This window comes from Artibeus jamaicensis, unplaced genomic scaffold (assembly GCF_021234435.1).
Source record: "Artibeus jamaicensis isolate MK-2021 breed Jamaican fruit bat unplaced genomic scaffold, CSHL_Jam_final scaffold_378, whole genome shotgun sequence".
In the NCBI taxonomy this organism is placed as follows: domain Eukaryota; kingdom Metazoa; phylum Chordata; class Mammalia; order Chiroptera; family Phyllostomidae; genus Artibeus; species Artibeus jamaicensis.
The window spans coordinates 3,549,379-3,566,299 of NW_026522044.1; the positions used below are offsets into that span (position 1 = coordinate 3,549,379).

General features: G+C 38.0%; 1 pseudogene; it reads left to right on the plus strand.

The window, feature by feature from the left end:
* The window catches only part of LOC128626207 (opioid growth factor receptor-like protein 1), a 36,167-nt pseudogene that overhangs the window by 11,757 nt on the left and 7,489 nt on the right, over positions 1-16,921 (plus strand).

A 16,921-nucleotide genomic window follows, 5' to 3' on the forward strand; every position in this document is an offset into this window, starting at 1 on the left:
GTTGCAGGTCAGTTCCCAGCAGGGGACCCACGAAAGGCAACCATACACTGATATTTCTCTCCCTCTCTTCTTCCCTTCCCCTCTAAAGATAAATAAATATAATTTAAAAACAAACAAACAAAAAACTATATTAATAAAGAGAAGAAGGAGAAATTTAAAAAACCCTGCAAGTTCTGGTGAAGAACAAGGTGAAATTTGTTTCAGCTGTTGGTGTTTGGCTTCTTTTTAAATTTAAATTGTTTTATTGTTGTTCAATTACAGTTGTCTGTATTTTTCCCCCACCCATTCCCCCACCCCCTCCAAACTCACCTCCTTCCCCTGCTTCCACCCTCTCCCTTGGTTTTGTCCATGTGTCCTTTAAAGTAGTTCCTGAAAACCCTTCTACCCACTCTCCCCTTTCTTCTCCTTTCTGGCTATTGTTAGATTGTTCTTAATTTCAATGTCTCTGGTTATATTTTGTTTGCTTTTTTCTTTTGTTGATTATGTTCCAGTTAAATGTGAGATCCTATGGTATTTGTCCCTCACTGCCTGGCTTATGACTTCTTTGGGATCTCTTTCTGGCTTTCTCTCTGGTCTAGGTCTTACTGTCTTACTCCCCCTTTTTGAAGTGTCCTGTGCACACTTTGGCTTCCAAACCTCATTATCAGCTAAGATTCTGTTGGCTGTTTACTTTGTCCTTTGGAGATCAGCTAAGTGTCTTAGTTAGGTGCAAGTGCAAGTGGGCTCATCTCCTACCTACTTCACCACCATCTTCTCTGTCAAAAGAGACGTTTTAAATTAGGTTCATCTAGGCAGATGTCCAGCAGCAGGATTTAGCTGTTAAAAATTTTTCATGTCCTTCCTTGGCTCATGTAGCTGAGTGGATTGAACATGGGTGTGTGAATTAAAGGGCTGCTGTTTTTTTTCCCAGTTGGACACATGCCTAGGTTGTGGGCCAGGTCTGCAGTTTTGGGCATGTGAGAGGCAACTACACATTGATGTTTCTCTTCGTGTCTTTCTCTTTCCCTTTTCCTCTCTCTAAAAATAAATAAAATCTTTTAAAAACCTTTGATTTCAAATTAATTTTTGTCTATTTCCATTGTACTACATTCAGCTAGGTTACTAGTTGTATATATTCAAAGTTAGTAGAGAATAGAATTTCCCAGATCATCTTTTTTTTTAAGTTTTTATATATTTAGTTTTAGACAGAGGGGAAGTGAGGGAGAAAGAGTGGGAGAGAAGCATCAATGTGTCGTTGCCTCTTGTATGTCCCCTTCTGGGAAGCTGGCCCACAACCCAGGCATGTGTCCTGACTGGGAATTGAACTGGTGACCCTTTGGTTTGCAGGTTGGCATGCAAATCCGCTGAGCCATACCAGTCAGGGCTAGATCATTTTTCAAACTATTTGCAAGCACTTGAAACTTAATTTAAGTAATGGGCACTGGCTGTTTCTGTGGAAAATAAGGAGAACAAAGAGTAAGGGAAATATCATTTTATTAAACAACCAGCTAGACAAAGTATGTCAAACACATACATTTTCATTTCACTAAAGAGAACAAGTTCAACAGAGCATTAAAGAACATATTACCACAGAGATAGGTCTATGCCAGCATATCAAATCAAGATACATCCATGCTACCTTTATAATTTATGGTTCCCTCAGCATCCTTTTTCCATGGTTGAGTCCCACGATAAGAGAGGCCAATTAATTCTAAAGGCATATGTCATCCATCCTCTTACTCCCCATTCTCCAACAATTATAAATGAGATACAAATGTCTAAAGGATGACCAAATTAAGAGCTATAAATACTGCAGGCATGGTGTAAATCAGAGTAAAACAAATCCAAATCAGGTATGCCATGTTCCCTAAGATACAAAAATTATTATGGTCTATATGTGTCACAGCACTTGGTCCCCTTACTCCAGGAGCAGCCAATCCTTATTTTATATCTTTAACTTTTGTGCCATTTGATCTTTGATTTATAGTATTAATTTTTACAGGCATTGCACATATATAAAATACCTTTGCTACCTGTCTGTGTACCTAACATTCATTAATTTATTCATTTCTCAACACAGAAACCTCCAGGTGCTTTAGTTCAATATTATATGTGTTTTAACTTAATAGGGAATAAGAATAAATTTTTGGTAAGAATTATTGTTACTGTACTGCTCCACAAGGAAAGTTAACATTAGGAATCTGATGACAGTATTTCAGTACTTAAAAAATATATTAAGTCCTGTGGTGATCTTGGATGATGGCAGCAAGGTAGGTGGGAGTGGAGCCCACTAACCCTAGCCCACAGGTGGAACACCTGGATGATCTTCTGAGGAAAAGAGTGAACAGCCAATGGCATCCCATCATATATGAAGGTTAGAGGCAAAAACTGTAGAGGACATTGAAAAACAGATGGTAAGGAGATTGCTTTGGTATGGTAAGGTCACTGGGACCAGCAGGGGACCAGGGTGGCTGCAGCCCCAGGCCTGAATTGTAAGAAATTCAAGGTAGATAAAAGACTTAAATATAAGCTGTGATGCCATTAAAGTCCTGGAGGTGAACATAGGCAGGAAAATCTCAGATATTCCACACAACAATATTTTTTACCAATATGTCCCCTAAAGCAAAGGACATAAAGGAAAGAATAAACAAATGGGACTTCATTAAAACAAAAACCTTTTGCATAGCTAAAGAAATCATTCGAAAAATTAAAAAGAAACCAACCATGTGCAAAAATATATTTGCAAATGATACCCTTGGACAAGGGTTTGATCTCCAAAATACATAAAGAACTCACATGACTCCACTCTAGAAAGACAAACATCCCAATTAAAAAATGGGCAGAGGACCTGAACAGACACTTCTCCAAGCAGGATGTACGGAGGGCCCAGAGACCTATGAAAAGATGCTCAGCATCACTAACTATCAGAGAGATGCAAATTAAAGCCACAATGAGATACCACTTCACACTGGTCAGAATGGCCATCATAACCAGATCAACAATCAAGTGCTGGTGAGGTTGTGGAGTAAAAGGGACCCTAGTGCACTTTTGTTCAGAATAGAGACTGGTTCAGCCATTGTAGAAAACAGTGTGAAATTTCCTAAAAAACCTAAAAATTGAATTTCTTTTTGACCTGGCAATTCCACTGCTGGGGTTATACCCTGAGAATTCTGAAAGACTAATTGAAAATAACCTACATGCCCCAATGTTCATAGCAGCACAATTTATAATAGCCAAGAGCTGGAAGCAACTTAAGTGCCCATCAGTAGATGAGTGGATCAAAAAATTATGGTACATTTACACAATGGAATACTATACAGCAGAAAGAAAGGAGCTCCTTCCCTTTGCAACACCATGGATGGAAGTGGAGAGCATTATGCTAAGTGAAATAAGCCAGGGTATAAAAGACAAATACCATATGGCCTCACATATAAGTGGAACCTAATCAACAAAATGAACAAGCAAGCAAAATATAACCGGAGTTGTTGAAATTAAGAATAATCTGACAGTAAGCAGAGGGGAAGTGGTTGGGGATAATGGGGGAAATGGGGGAAAGGTTTTCAAGAACAAGTATAAGGGACACATGGACAAAAGCAAGGGGTGGGTGGAATCAGGAGAGGAAGGTGGGAATGGCTGGAGTGAGGGGGAGGGATGGGGGTAAATGAGACAACTGTACTTGAACAACAATAGAATAATTAAAAAACAAATAAGAAAAAACGTTTTGTGGCAACATCAACATGGAAAGCTAAAGCTAAATAGCACAGGTTTTAATTTCTTCATACACTAAAGTGAAAAGGAGTTACTTCAAAAACATTTAAGACATTTAAAGATCTTGGAGCATGTGTGTGGGGGGAAGTACCTCATTGAGCATAATTATTTTTATTAGGGGTCCAGGAGTAGATATAACTTTTAAAAAAAATGCTTCCTTTAACTGCCTTAAAAGTAATTATTGCAATAATTTGTTGTCTTTTGGGTACCAAGATGACACCAGTGACCCAAGATCAGTAGGTTAAATTATTTGAATTTGGTATACACAAATGAAGATAGTCTTTTCACTGATTCATTGATATGCTCAGACCCAGTGGTCCCTGTGACCAGGGGACAAGCATTTACAAGGCTCAGAACTGGGGTAATGGGTGCAATTTATAGTCATATAATCAAGTAAAGCTAAGCAGCCCACACAAGGGTCAAAACTATGACTTCAGCCATGGCCTAATGATAGCCACAGGTAAATAACTAGTCATCAAGGTGCCTCATTAGTTTAGAAATACACAGAGGGTATAATTACTCTAAGATTTTCATTCTAGTGAAAGCGGGAGCTGAAGGGAGCTCTGGCTACTCCGTGGTTATTTCAGTCAATTTTAAAATGACCCAGAAATAAGAAAATCTCAAACTTTCAGCCTCTTTCATAGGAATTATAGGTCATAGGTCCAAATTTGTGATAGATCAGCATTCAGGAAGTAATCTGCTGCTGGATTATCTACTCACAGTGCAGTTAGACCAATGCTTTTTAAAATTGTGTCTCTCAGAACTCCAGTGCTTAGCTTATTTCAGCAAGCACTTAGCCAGTTCCTTTTTTTCTTTTTTTATTGTGTTAAATATTATATGTATTATCCTAAGTGTTGAGACCTTTAAGTATGGCACACTGCCTGTCCAATGAGAAGTTCACTGACCAATGCATTTATAAGCTCCTTGATAAACATGTATAAAAAATGTGATTGTTTTACAGAGGTGAGGCTCTTAGAAGAGGCTATAAGGGTTAGGCAGTTCGAATGGGAACAGTCTCTGGCTGAGGAGAAAATAAAGGCATTTGGGGATGAATGTTCATAATGAAAAAAAACATGAGGATGTGGAATAGTGTGTAAAATGTGGGAGCAGCTGTGGTTTCAAATAGCTTATGGTTAAAGTGTGAATCAGAGTTTTTTTTCCCCTAAAGGTTTTGCTTTTACCTTTGTTGTTAAATGGTTCAGTTTCTGTACAATTTTATTTCACTGAGGGTATTTTAAAAACAGTTTCATTTTACTTATCTCCAAATGATGATGAGTACACATTTGCAGACAGAATAAGGTGGTATTATTATTAACAGTAGGATTTTTAAAAAGAAATGAGTCATTGCAGGAATTGATGCAATGGAATACTATTCAGTTGCAAGTATAATATATATAGATCCTGGGGAAAGGTGCTGTGGAGGAATAATAGCACTTCCCCTTAAAAGCTAACTCAGTTGACATTTGAACAATACAGGGGTTAAGCAATGCCCACCTTGAAGTAGCCAAACTGAGCTGAAGAATTTAATGTTTGGCCTTCATGTGTAAGTAACAGTTAAGCTAATATTAAATAACATCTCAATAGACTGGACAATTGTGATGAATTCTAAGTGCACCAATGGATGGTGCCAGAATTCAGAAATGCAAATGACTGCCAGAAAAGAATTTCTTGTACTTATTTTAACTATGACACAGATGTAGAATGCTGTAAGAGCATCAGTGCTTTCAAATATTATTTTAGAGAAATGGATATTCAAAATGTGATATCTCAATACAATGAAATACTATTCACCTATAAAAATGGATGGAATACTGAAACATGGCATGCCATGGAAGAACCTAGCAATCAATGGTCGAAGTGAAAGAAGTCAGACACAAAAGATCACAGATTGTCTGATTTGGGAAGGTTGAGGGGAAAATCAGGAGTGACTGATTAATGAGATAAAAAAAATTCTGTTTGGGGGGAGACAAATGGTTTCTAAAATGAAATGGTGGTATAGTGAGAGTAAAGGATAGAAATTAAGTATAGTGTGAGAGAGAATATAGTTATCCACAACAATACTAATGCTCAGGAATAAAATGAAGTGTTCTAAGTTCACTGATGGTTGCTGTGTAGTATGTACAATTGTATGGAGCAACAATTATTTACAATAGTACTGGAAAAGCAATAATGACAAGAAATATATGATTTGGATGACAAGAATAGAAAGTACATGATCAAGAGTAGTGTCTTATTGGAACACGAGTGAATTGAAAGAAGAAAAATTACAATGGAATAAAGATGGGCACCTAGGTTGCTTTCAGCACTTAACTATGGTACATTTACACAATGGAATTCTATGCAGCAGAAAAAAAAGGGGGGAGCTCCTACCCTTTGCGACATCATGGATGGAACTGGAAAGCATTATGCTAAGCGAAATGAGCCAAGCTGTGAAAGACGAATACCATATGTTCTCACTTTTAACAGGAACCTAACCAACAAAACAAACAATCAAAATATAACCAAAGACACTGAAATAGAGAAGAAGCTGACAGTGACCAGAGGGGAGTGGGGAGGGAATTTCAGTGGAAAAGGGGGAAGGTTTGCAGGAACAAATATAAATGACACTTGGACAATAGCAACAAGGGTGGAAATGGGAGCGAGGTGGGGAGGGCTTGGGGGTGGGCTGGGATGGGGGTAAAAGGCAGAAAACTGTACTTGAACAAGGACTAAAATCAAATAAATTAAAAATAAAATAAAATAAAATGGTGGTAATTACATTTGGCAATCACATAACTCTCTAAATACATGAAAAACTTCAGAACATCAAATTGTATGGTAAGTAAATTCTAACTCAACATCGCTATTATTTAAAATGTTTTAGCATAGAAAGTTGCTTTTCCTGTAATCTACTTTCTATTCTATGTCCTCCCCAACTCTTTTCCAAACTCTGCCCCCAAATACAGTAATGGAATAAGAATTTACCTAAAGAAGGCAATGAAAGGATGATCATTTACACAGGCAATGCCCATCTGAAAGACAAAAACATTAGTTAAACTGAATTTGAGAGAGCTACTACCTGAAGAGAACAAGGTGCTTGTGCTCTCGCCAAGCTTTTCTTTTGTGGAGGACTAACGTTTTAAGGACAGTATAATAAATAAATGCCTGATGGCAAGCCAACCTCTATGTGGCATTCACGGCTTCGATAAAATCATGAATTCTGATTGCTCATTTCAAAACTTCCAATCACTCACTTCCTTGGTCTCATGTCATTATGTCTCTGTTGCATCCCCTCCAGCACTTACTGCCATGCTGTGCCCTAACAGTTAAGGATCAAGCATGTGTTTTCCCAGAAAGCCCCAAAGCTGCCAACCTCAGGAAAATGGACCACCTCAGCTGTGTGATGAGCAAACTAATTGTAAAACTCCCTTTAAAACTTCAGAATTGAGGACAGCAAGATTCAGCATATGGCCAGCAAAATGTTCATCGGGGGGCTCTCCCATAAAAGTAGTAAGGGAGCTCTTTTTGAATATTTGTCTCAATATGGTGAGATTATCCATTTTACTATTAAAACCCACTCAGAAACAGGAGTATCCAGAGGGTTCACGTTTGTGCTTTTCGAAGGTAGTGCTGCCATTGACAAGGTGCTCCAAATCAAATAGCACAAAGTGGATGGCAGGAAATTTGAACTTAGAAGGGCTCAAGCCTTGGAATTAAAATTCCCTCCAAAAAAGGTTTCTGTGGGTGCGGTAACCCTAAGCTATTTGAAGAAAAAAGCAGAGAGTACTTTGGGACATTTGGATTGATTGATAATATTGAGCTGCCCTGCCAGTTTGTTCAAGAACAAATAGATGAGCTTTTTCTTTTATTACCTATACTGATGACACCCCACTGAGGAGACTGTTAGAAACCAGATATCATCTTATTGGCTCCAGGTGGTGTAAAGCTAAAATTGCCATGGACAATGAAAGTTGAAAGCCACAACTGAAGGGAAATGGAGATATTCCCTTTCCCAGGCTAGGCAACCACTGGGTAGGAGGAGAGTTCCCCACAAACCCGAATGCTTGTGGAGTTAACCAAAATGTTTGTGGGGCAATGAGAGATGTTGGGAACATCTCTTTTGATGCTTGTTTCAATTTCAATTTCAGCCTGAAACCAAGGCTTTAATTTTTCTGATCAAATGTATGGCCATTTCTATGATGCTTACAATAACCAGCCAGTTTTTAATAGCTGTGGTGGTGGGTGGTGGAAAGTATATTGTTGTATGTAACCATGGGACTCAACCATTGGAACTGCATTTGCTATTTACAATGTGCAACTAAACCAGGCGGCTGCTTTTGGTAGTGGTTACCAGAGACTTTATCGACCTTTCTGAGTACGAAAGAGGAAGCCACCATTGCAGAAACACCCTGTCTTCAAGTGAAAAGTTAAGGCTCTGATAAAAAATGAATTAATGACTGTTTTGAGAGGGCACTGTCATTTTCCTTCTAAAAATATTTTATTTCTTTATTTTGAGAGAGGGGAAGGGAGGGAGAAAAAGAGGAAGAGGAACATCAATGTGTAGTCACCTTTTGTGTACTCCCTACAGGGTACCTGGCCCAAAACCCAGGCATGAGCCTTGACTGAGAATCGACCCTGTGACACTCCCAGTTTGGTGCTCAATCCACTGAGCCACACCAGCCATGGCATGTCACTTTGTTCCACAGCTTTTCCAAGCCATTTATAAGAGGCAGTTATTTTCCCATGACCTTCTGACATTAGAGTGATGACCAGATGACACTGAGTTTTTTGTTTTATGAAAGTTAACCTTTCAAAAATAAATGTTTAATAGTTTTACATGAAACTCTGTAGTGGTTTCTATTGGGGGGTTGGTGTTTTTATTTGTTCGTTTCTGAGGGATGAGTGGAGGGATTTTTGGTCCACTGTGGACTTCAATTTGACCTGGTAAGAGGGTGAGAGGGGAGGGGTGTCTCCGTTAGTATGTTTGGGTTAAGGCTATTGTCCAGATTCAAAGAAAAAATATCTAAAAATTTCCCTTTAGATTTGCTATTCAACTAGGTCCTTCTTGTATTCCCTCAACAAAAATTAAGAGATATTCTAAACTAGAAACTGTGTTCAGTGCAGTAGAGTCAGAAAGGCTCAGCTCAAGTTTTAAAAGAGGCAAAAGTAGCCCTGGCTAATGTAGCTCAGTGGATTGAGCATGGGCCTGTGAACCAAAGGGTCACCGGCTTGATTGCCAGTCAGGGCACATACCTGGGTTGCAGGCAGGTCCTCAGTAGGGGGTGTTCAAGAGGCAACCGTACATTGGTGTTTCTCTCCCTCTCTTTCTCCTTCCCTTCCCCTCTCTCTAAAAATAAATAAATAAAATCTACCAAAAAAGTGGCAAAAGTAAACTAAGAAGTACAATATAGTGTGTGAGTCCTAGATAAAGCTTTACGCGGGATGATGTGGTATTACAGACACGGGACATCTAAAATATGTCTTGGGAGGGAGTGGTCTGAGGTGAAGTGCAGTGAGTTAGCTTTTTCCAGGGACTGTGCTAAAAGCATGTATGCCAGGCAAAGCTGCAAAGGTATTGATGTGAGAGTTTAGCGTGTGTTTTGGAAGATAGCACAGAGATTTTTTTTTAAGATTGTATTTGTTTATCTTTAGAGGGGACGGGAAGGAGAGAGGGAGAGAAACATCAATGTATGGTTGCCTTCGTGCATCCCCTGCTGGGAACTGGCCTGTAGGGAACTGGCCTGCAACCCAGACATGTGCCCTGACTGGGAATCGAACTGCGATTGTCCGGTTCACAGAGCACAGAGATTTTTTAAGGGTGGGAAAAAAGGTGGATGTGAAAAATAAGGGATATGAGGTGAGAAGGGTGCTTGAGCATCTCTGTCATCAAAAATGAGTCATAAATATAAGCCATGTATGTAATTTAAAGTTTTCTATTAACCACATTTTAAAAAGCAAAAATAAAATGAAATTGATTTTAATAAACTATATTTACTTTAATATGACTGAAATGTCTTTTCAACATATAATCAAGATAATAATTATTGATGAGAACTTTTATATCATTGCTTTCTTACTAAGTCATTGAAATCTAATGTGTATTTTGCCTTTAAGTACATCTCAGTTCAGACTAGTTACATTTCAAATGCTCAAAATATGTGCCAGTGGCTATCACACAGGAGAGTGTAGACCTAAATCACAAAAGGCTTACCTAATATGCTGAGGGCTTATATTCTATATTTAAGGCAATAAAGAGAAATTAAAGGTTTAAAACAGGGAGTTACATGAAACAGCAAACATCTAGTACATGTTCAACACTGGGATCAATGCTAGGATTGGAAAAATCAGTAAAACTCAATCTTTGCCTTTAGGTAATTCATTAGCAAACAGGAAAGAGAGGCTTAAAACCAGGACCCTGGTGGGACTAAATTTAAAATGTGAGGAAAGTCAATTATACTTAGAATAGTATATTATTTACTTTCCTTTTAGAATGCAAATACTTTGAGGCAAAAGATATTTCACTGCTTTTTGTATTTTCCTTAGCATCTAGCAAGGGCTCTTGGACATAATAGAAACTTAAATATTAAATGTTGACACAGGAGCAAAATTGACAAGTACGGGTACCACTAAAAACAAGAGAAACAGCCCTGGCTGGTATAGCTCAGTGGACTGAGCGCTGGCCTGCTGAGCAAAGGGTCATCGGTTCGATATCCAGTCTCAGGCACATGCCTGAGTTGTGGGCCAGATCTCCAGTAGAGGGTGAGTGAGAGGCAACCACACAATGATGTTTCTCTCTCTCTCTTTCTTCCTCCCTTCCCCTCTCTCTACAAATAAATAAAATCTTAAAAAAAAAAGGAGAAACAGAAGAAGGCAACATAAAGAAAACATGAAGTAATTCCTGTCAGTTTTAATAGCAAATATGTGTTATTTAAATATATGAGTAAGTTATATTGCTTTGATGATGGGGGAATTTTAAATAGGTTTAATGTGAATATATTTAATTTAAAATATGGAGGTTAACTAGAATAATGGATGTGAAACTGCATTGAAAAGATAAAATGATTGTACAGAAATAAGGTGTTAGGCATACACACATGCACTCCAGAACAGTTTTACAACAGAAATTTTGATGCTTATTGCTATTTGAGACTGAAAGCATATTATGTTGAACCTCAGTTAGCAAATATCAAGGGATCAATCAACTGAGTTTATTTAAATATTGTTCCACAAAATGTTTTCTTATTAGAAAACTCTCTAAAATGGGTATGGTGTGTTGCTACAAAGTAAAAGACAATGCTCAGGTAAATTAACAAGAAAATTCATAAATTAAATGGTATTATGCAATAGTCAATGCAGTTGAAATCATGGGTATGTCTGTCTGTATATACTCAGAACAAATAATAAACATATAGATAATCTAACAGAAAATATTCAGGAGGAATTAGTTTTTTAAAAAATATTTTATTTATTTATTTTTAGAGGGGAAGGGAAGGAGAGAGGGAGAGAAGTATCAATGTATGGTTGCCTCTCATGCGTCCCCTACTGGGAACTGGCCTGCAACCCAGGCATGTGCCCTGGCTGGGAATTGAACCACGATATTTTGGTTCGCAGGCCCATGCTCAATCCAGTGAGCTATGCCAGCCAGGGCAGGAGGAATTAGTTTTAATTTACCAGAGTTAACTAGATGGAGCCAGGTGGTTTTTGATTAAGAGTTTCTATTCCTGCTCCCCCTGAGGATCAACTTGTCTACTGAACCAGACAAAATAGAGCTATATCCTCATTTGGCAGTTTGCACTAAGGAATTAAACTAAGGTTTCGGCAATTCACAATCAGTGTGGCAGATGTTTTGATATTTCAGTTTTACTTTGTATTGATATCTCAGCTGGTTCTTTGTTGGTTTAGGTTTAAAAAAGTGGGTGAAAAGGAAGGCTTTGTTCAGATTTCAGCATATTAGATAAGTTCAGCCAATTAGCTTAAATTCGTTATTTTTGTGAGAGGAACTCATGATTAGTTCAAGCATCTTATTTTAGTTATTAGAAACTAGGTAATGCAATATTGTCAGTGTTATGTCAAATCAACTATTTCTGATCACAGTGGTCCAATTAACACTCAGACAACTATGCATAGGTTCATGTATACATATGTGCTTAGATATCTTAAAAACAAAAAAGATATGAAGGTCTGATTTCGTAAAGTCTGGATTGACTATAGAAATGCTTATATAGTATTAATTTTAATTATCTACTCTAATGGTCAACCAAAACTGAAATAACTAAGTTTAATTTCTTGGCATTAGAAATGGCTATTCTAGCAAGACTAGTTATTAGTCAACTTTATATTCCTCAGTGTTAGTGTGCTATTGGTGCTATGTCTCTGTGTTTAGAGAAACTAGATTTCTGAGGAAAGCAAAAGCCATTGAAGAGTTAGAATATAGGACCTATAAGATTTTTAGGGGCTGGTTAGTACAGAGCAAAACTGCCTGGGGGATAATTAAATATCACTTCAACATTTTGAATAGCTGATTTAAAAAAAGTAGAGCAAAGCTAGATGTAAGTTTCTTAGGTAAGTCAAGCTAGAGCCTATATTTTTGTTGTGCAGGGTGAAGTCATCTAAAATTATGTCATGAGCAGAGGCCTATGAACTAAGGGATTGCGGTTCGATTCCCAGTCAGGGCATATGCCTGGGTTGCAGGCCATTTCCCAGCTGGGGACACACCAGAGGCAATCATACATTGATATTTCTCTTCCTCTCCTCTTCCCTTCCCCTCTAAAGATAAATGAATAAAATCTTAAAAAAATAAAATTATGTCACGACAGCATAATTAATTCAAAATGCACATCATCTACAGATATAGTGGAATCCTCATTTTTCATTAAACCATGAGATAAAAATCCACCAAATTTGGTTAGCTTTTGTCCAAATCCATAATTCTCAAATCTGGCTTGTCATAAGAGTCCCCTAGAAGTACTGGAAATATTTCACTGCTCCTGGAAAAATTTGATTCAGTAGGTCTGGTCTGGGACTAGCAATCTGTTTTATAAAGCTTCTCAGGTGGATTCTAGTGATGATCCAGACACAGGAACCATGAGGATAACTAAATGGAAGTCCAAGATCAAGAAAGTAGCAGACATGATGTCTGGCACCAGTTTCCTAGCTTATAACTGGCTTTTTGCTCTCCTCACAGGGCAGAGGGGAAAATGGATGCCTCTGAGGTCTCTTTTATAAGGACACTAATCCCACTTCTGAAGGCTCTGCCCCTCATGATTTAATCATCTCCCAAAAGGCCTCACCTCCAAATTCAATCACACTGGGAATTGGGTTGCAACAAATGAATTTTGGGGGACACACTAACTCTATGGCAAGAAACTTTTAACCTTCAAGTTAAATTTTTTTTTTTTATCCTGCTATGAACATTGAGGTGCATAGATTCTTTTGGATTGGTATTTCACGGTTCTTAGGATATAATCCTAGCAGTGGAATTGCTGGGTCAAAAGGCAGATTCATTTTTAGTTTTCTGACAAAATTCCATACTGTTTTCCATAGTGGTTGTACCAGCCTGCAATCCCACCAACAGTGCACTAGGGTTCCCTTTTCTCCACAACCTTACCAGCAGTTGTTATTTGTTGCTTTGTTTACGATGGCCATTCTGACTGGTGTGAAGTGGTATTTTATTGTGGTTTTAACTTGCATCTCTCTGATAGCTAGCAATACTGAGCATCTTTTCATGTGTCTCTGAATCCTCTGTCTGTCCTCCTTGGAGAATTGTCTGTTCAAGTCTTTTGCCCATTTTTTAATTGGGTTGCTTGTCTTTTTAGAGTGGAGTCATGTGAGTTCTGTGTATATTTTGGAGATTAAACCCTTGTCTGAGGTATCATTGACAAATACGTTTTCCCATACAGTTGGTTCTCTTTTTATTTTAATTCTGTTTTCTCTAGCTGTGCAGAAGCTTTTTATTTTGATGAGAGTGCTGGAAGCAACCTAGGTGCCCATTAGTAAATGAATGGATCAAAAAAACTATGGTACATTTACACAATAGAATTCTATGCAGCAGAAAGAAAGAAGGCGCTTCTACCCTTTGGGACAGCATGGATGGAACTGGAAAGCATTATGCTAAGTGAAATTAGCCAGGTGGTAAAAGACAATACCATATGATCTCACCTTTGACAGGAACCTAATCAACAAAACAAACAAACAAACAAGCAAAATATAACCAAAAATATTGAAATTGAGAACAGGCTGACAATGACCAGAGGGGAGTGGGGAGGGAATTTCAGGAGAAAAGGGGAAGGGTTTAAAGAACAAGTATAAAGGACACATGGACAAAAGCAACGGGGAAGGGTACAAATGGGAGAGAGGTGGGGGGCTGGAGTGGTGGGTTGGGATGGGGGCAAAGGGCAGAAAAGTGTACTTGAACAACAATTAAAATAAAAAAAACAAATTAAAAAAATTTTTTATCCTCACCTGTAGACATGCTTATTAGTTTTAGAGAGACTGGGGAAGGGAAGGAGAGAAACACTGATGTGAGAGAGAAACATCAGTTTGTTGCCTCTCATCTGCACCCCAACTAGAGACCCAACAAGCAACTTAGGCAAGTGCCCTGACCAGGAATCAAACCTGTGCTCCAACCAACTGAGCCACACTGGCCAGGGCAACCTTTAAATTCTTAATTCCATGATAAGTGTTATATAAAGAGTTCATTCAATTCTAAGGTTTTCTGATTATTTGTAAAGGGTTAATATATACACATGAATCAGTAAGTTTTTACTTCATATACAACCCGAAGATCCATAACTGATAATATCAGTTAAAAGTTTTCATAGTAGTCCTTAAAGTATATTATTATTGAATTTAAGTTATATGAAAGAAGATCAAACATCTTTTTTCAAAGCATAAGAGTACCCCCAGTATGAAGACAAGAAGGGCTCCATATAGTTAATACACTGACACATTAAGGCATGTAATATTTTTTAAAACATGACCATTGAGAGGGAGATGAATTTAGAAAATAGTAAAACTCCTAATTTTTGGAATAAATTACATTTTTTATACATTGTCTCTTTTTTTCTCACCTCAACTCATTACTTTTCTCATTTGCTAATTACACAATCTGTGTATTCTTACAAATACATGGAAAATCTTTCCAATTGTGTGCTGTGAAAATAGTCATGAAGAGTAGACAAGATTCTATGATTGTTGTAATCCTGCTTAGTGATACATAGGCTTTCAAACATCCCTTTTATAGCCAAGAGTTCAAGTCTAAGTTGTGAATAAATGTTTGCCACCTCTAGATATATGTCCTGGCCAAAAGCAAATCCTTTTTTTAAAAAATTTTATTTAGTTACTTTTCAAGTACAGTTTTTTGTCTATTTCTCCCATCCCAGCCCATCCCACCCCGTGCTCCCTACCTCCCTCCCATTTCCACCCCCGTTAGTTCTTGTCCTTGTGTCCTTCATACTGGTTCCTCCAAACCCCTCCCCTTTTTTCCCCTTAAATTTCCTCCCCTCTCCCCTGTGGTCACTGTCCCCCTATTCTTTATTTCAGTGTCTATTGTGTTTATTCTGCTTGCTTGTTTGTTTTGTTGTTTAGCAAAAGTAAATCCTTATGCTATGTAAAGGAGCACTGATGTGATCATAACTGATGTGATGTATCAATGGTTGGTTGCCTGAGCTAATAAAAGTTCCTTCATATCCATTTACTGAGCATGTTTTCTGATCACTGTTAACATAGTAAGGCCAGGCTGTAACTGCTGCTATGTATTAATTAATTCCCCTACATTTACACTTTTATATAATCTGCAACATTCCTTTACACATGCAGAAATGTGTAAAATAGAAACTTTTGTAAATAAGAGCTGTCAATTTTGCTAGTTATAGCCCTTACCATAAAACTATATAATTCATTGGTCTGTAAAGAACTATAATATAAAATATATTAAAAGATCTATATAAATGCAAATACAACAAAAAGTACAATTGATTTTTATGGGTTTTAAGTCTTAATATAAGTGAAATCTCCATAGACTACTACACACAGTCTGATAAAATGTCAAAATGGTTCGCTAAGGGAAATCAGAATGATGTTCCAGAATACCATTTTTAACAGCCCTCACTGTTCTTTGATTCTCTTTCATTTGCTTGGGGGGAGGGTTGTCAGAGAAGTGCTAACGAGACTCCTAAGAAATAAAACCATAGGAAGATAACCCTTAAAAAGAAAAGGCATGCTGTGGCTGTCTCCAAAATTTTTCTGCTGAAATTTGATATCATAATTTCATTTATATACACACATAAACACACATAACTTCAAGCTGATACATTAAAACCCTAGTAAAGGTTTCATTTGAAAAAATAAGTAGTGTGCTTATCTGCTGCTCAACTTACTTTGGTAGTTCTTTGGTGGGTAATCAGAAGCTGCTACCCAGCCCCCTTGCTGTGGCCATGCCTGAGTCTTAGGGTCCTAGCAACCCAAAGAAGTCCTGCAGCAGCCCCAGATCCACTTTCACTTCTTCAGTGGGCAGCCTGCTGGGCAAGGTCAGCTTGGGCAAGCACATCATGGTGGAGGACTGCAACTCCACCTGGCAGACAGATTCATAGCCCCAGCCTGAGCAGCCCAAGCAGCCCCAGCAGCCCCTGGAGCCAGCCATAGGGCTGCCCTGCATCATGCAAGTTTTGCAGTGGACCAGGAGGCCCAGATAGTAGGTGTCAGCTGGGCAGGGTGCTGATTCCACTGAAGCAAATGACAAATCAAAAAGAAATTTTTATAGTGCGAAGGATTTGTACAAATACCAGCACCAGTACCAAAGCTTCAAAGATACTGATATTAAAATTACTTAAGCTACATTTGTTTTTATAAGAATAAAATTCCATTCCCACCATCAATCAGTGCTGGTGGGTTCCCTTTCCTCCACATCCTCCTCAACATTTGTTGATATATTGATGGTAGCCTTTCTGACAGGTGTGAGGTGATGTCTCATTGTGGTTTTAACTTGCATTTCTCTGATGATTAGTGATGTTGAGTATTTTTTCATATATCTATTAGTCATCCATTTGTCCTATTTGAGGAAGTGCCTATACAGGTACTTTGCCAATTTCTTACTTGGATTGTTTTTTTCTTTGGTGTTGAGTTCTGTAAGTTTATTATAAATTATGGATATTAAGCCCTTATCAGATATATTGGGGAATGTGTACTCCCATTCAGT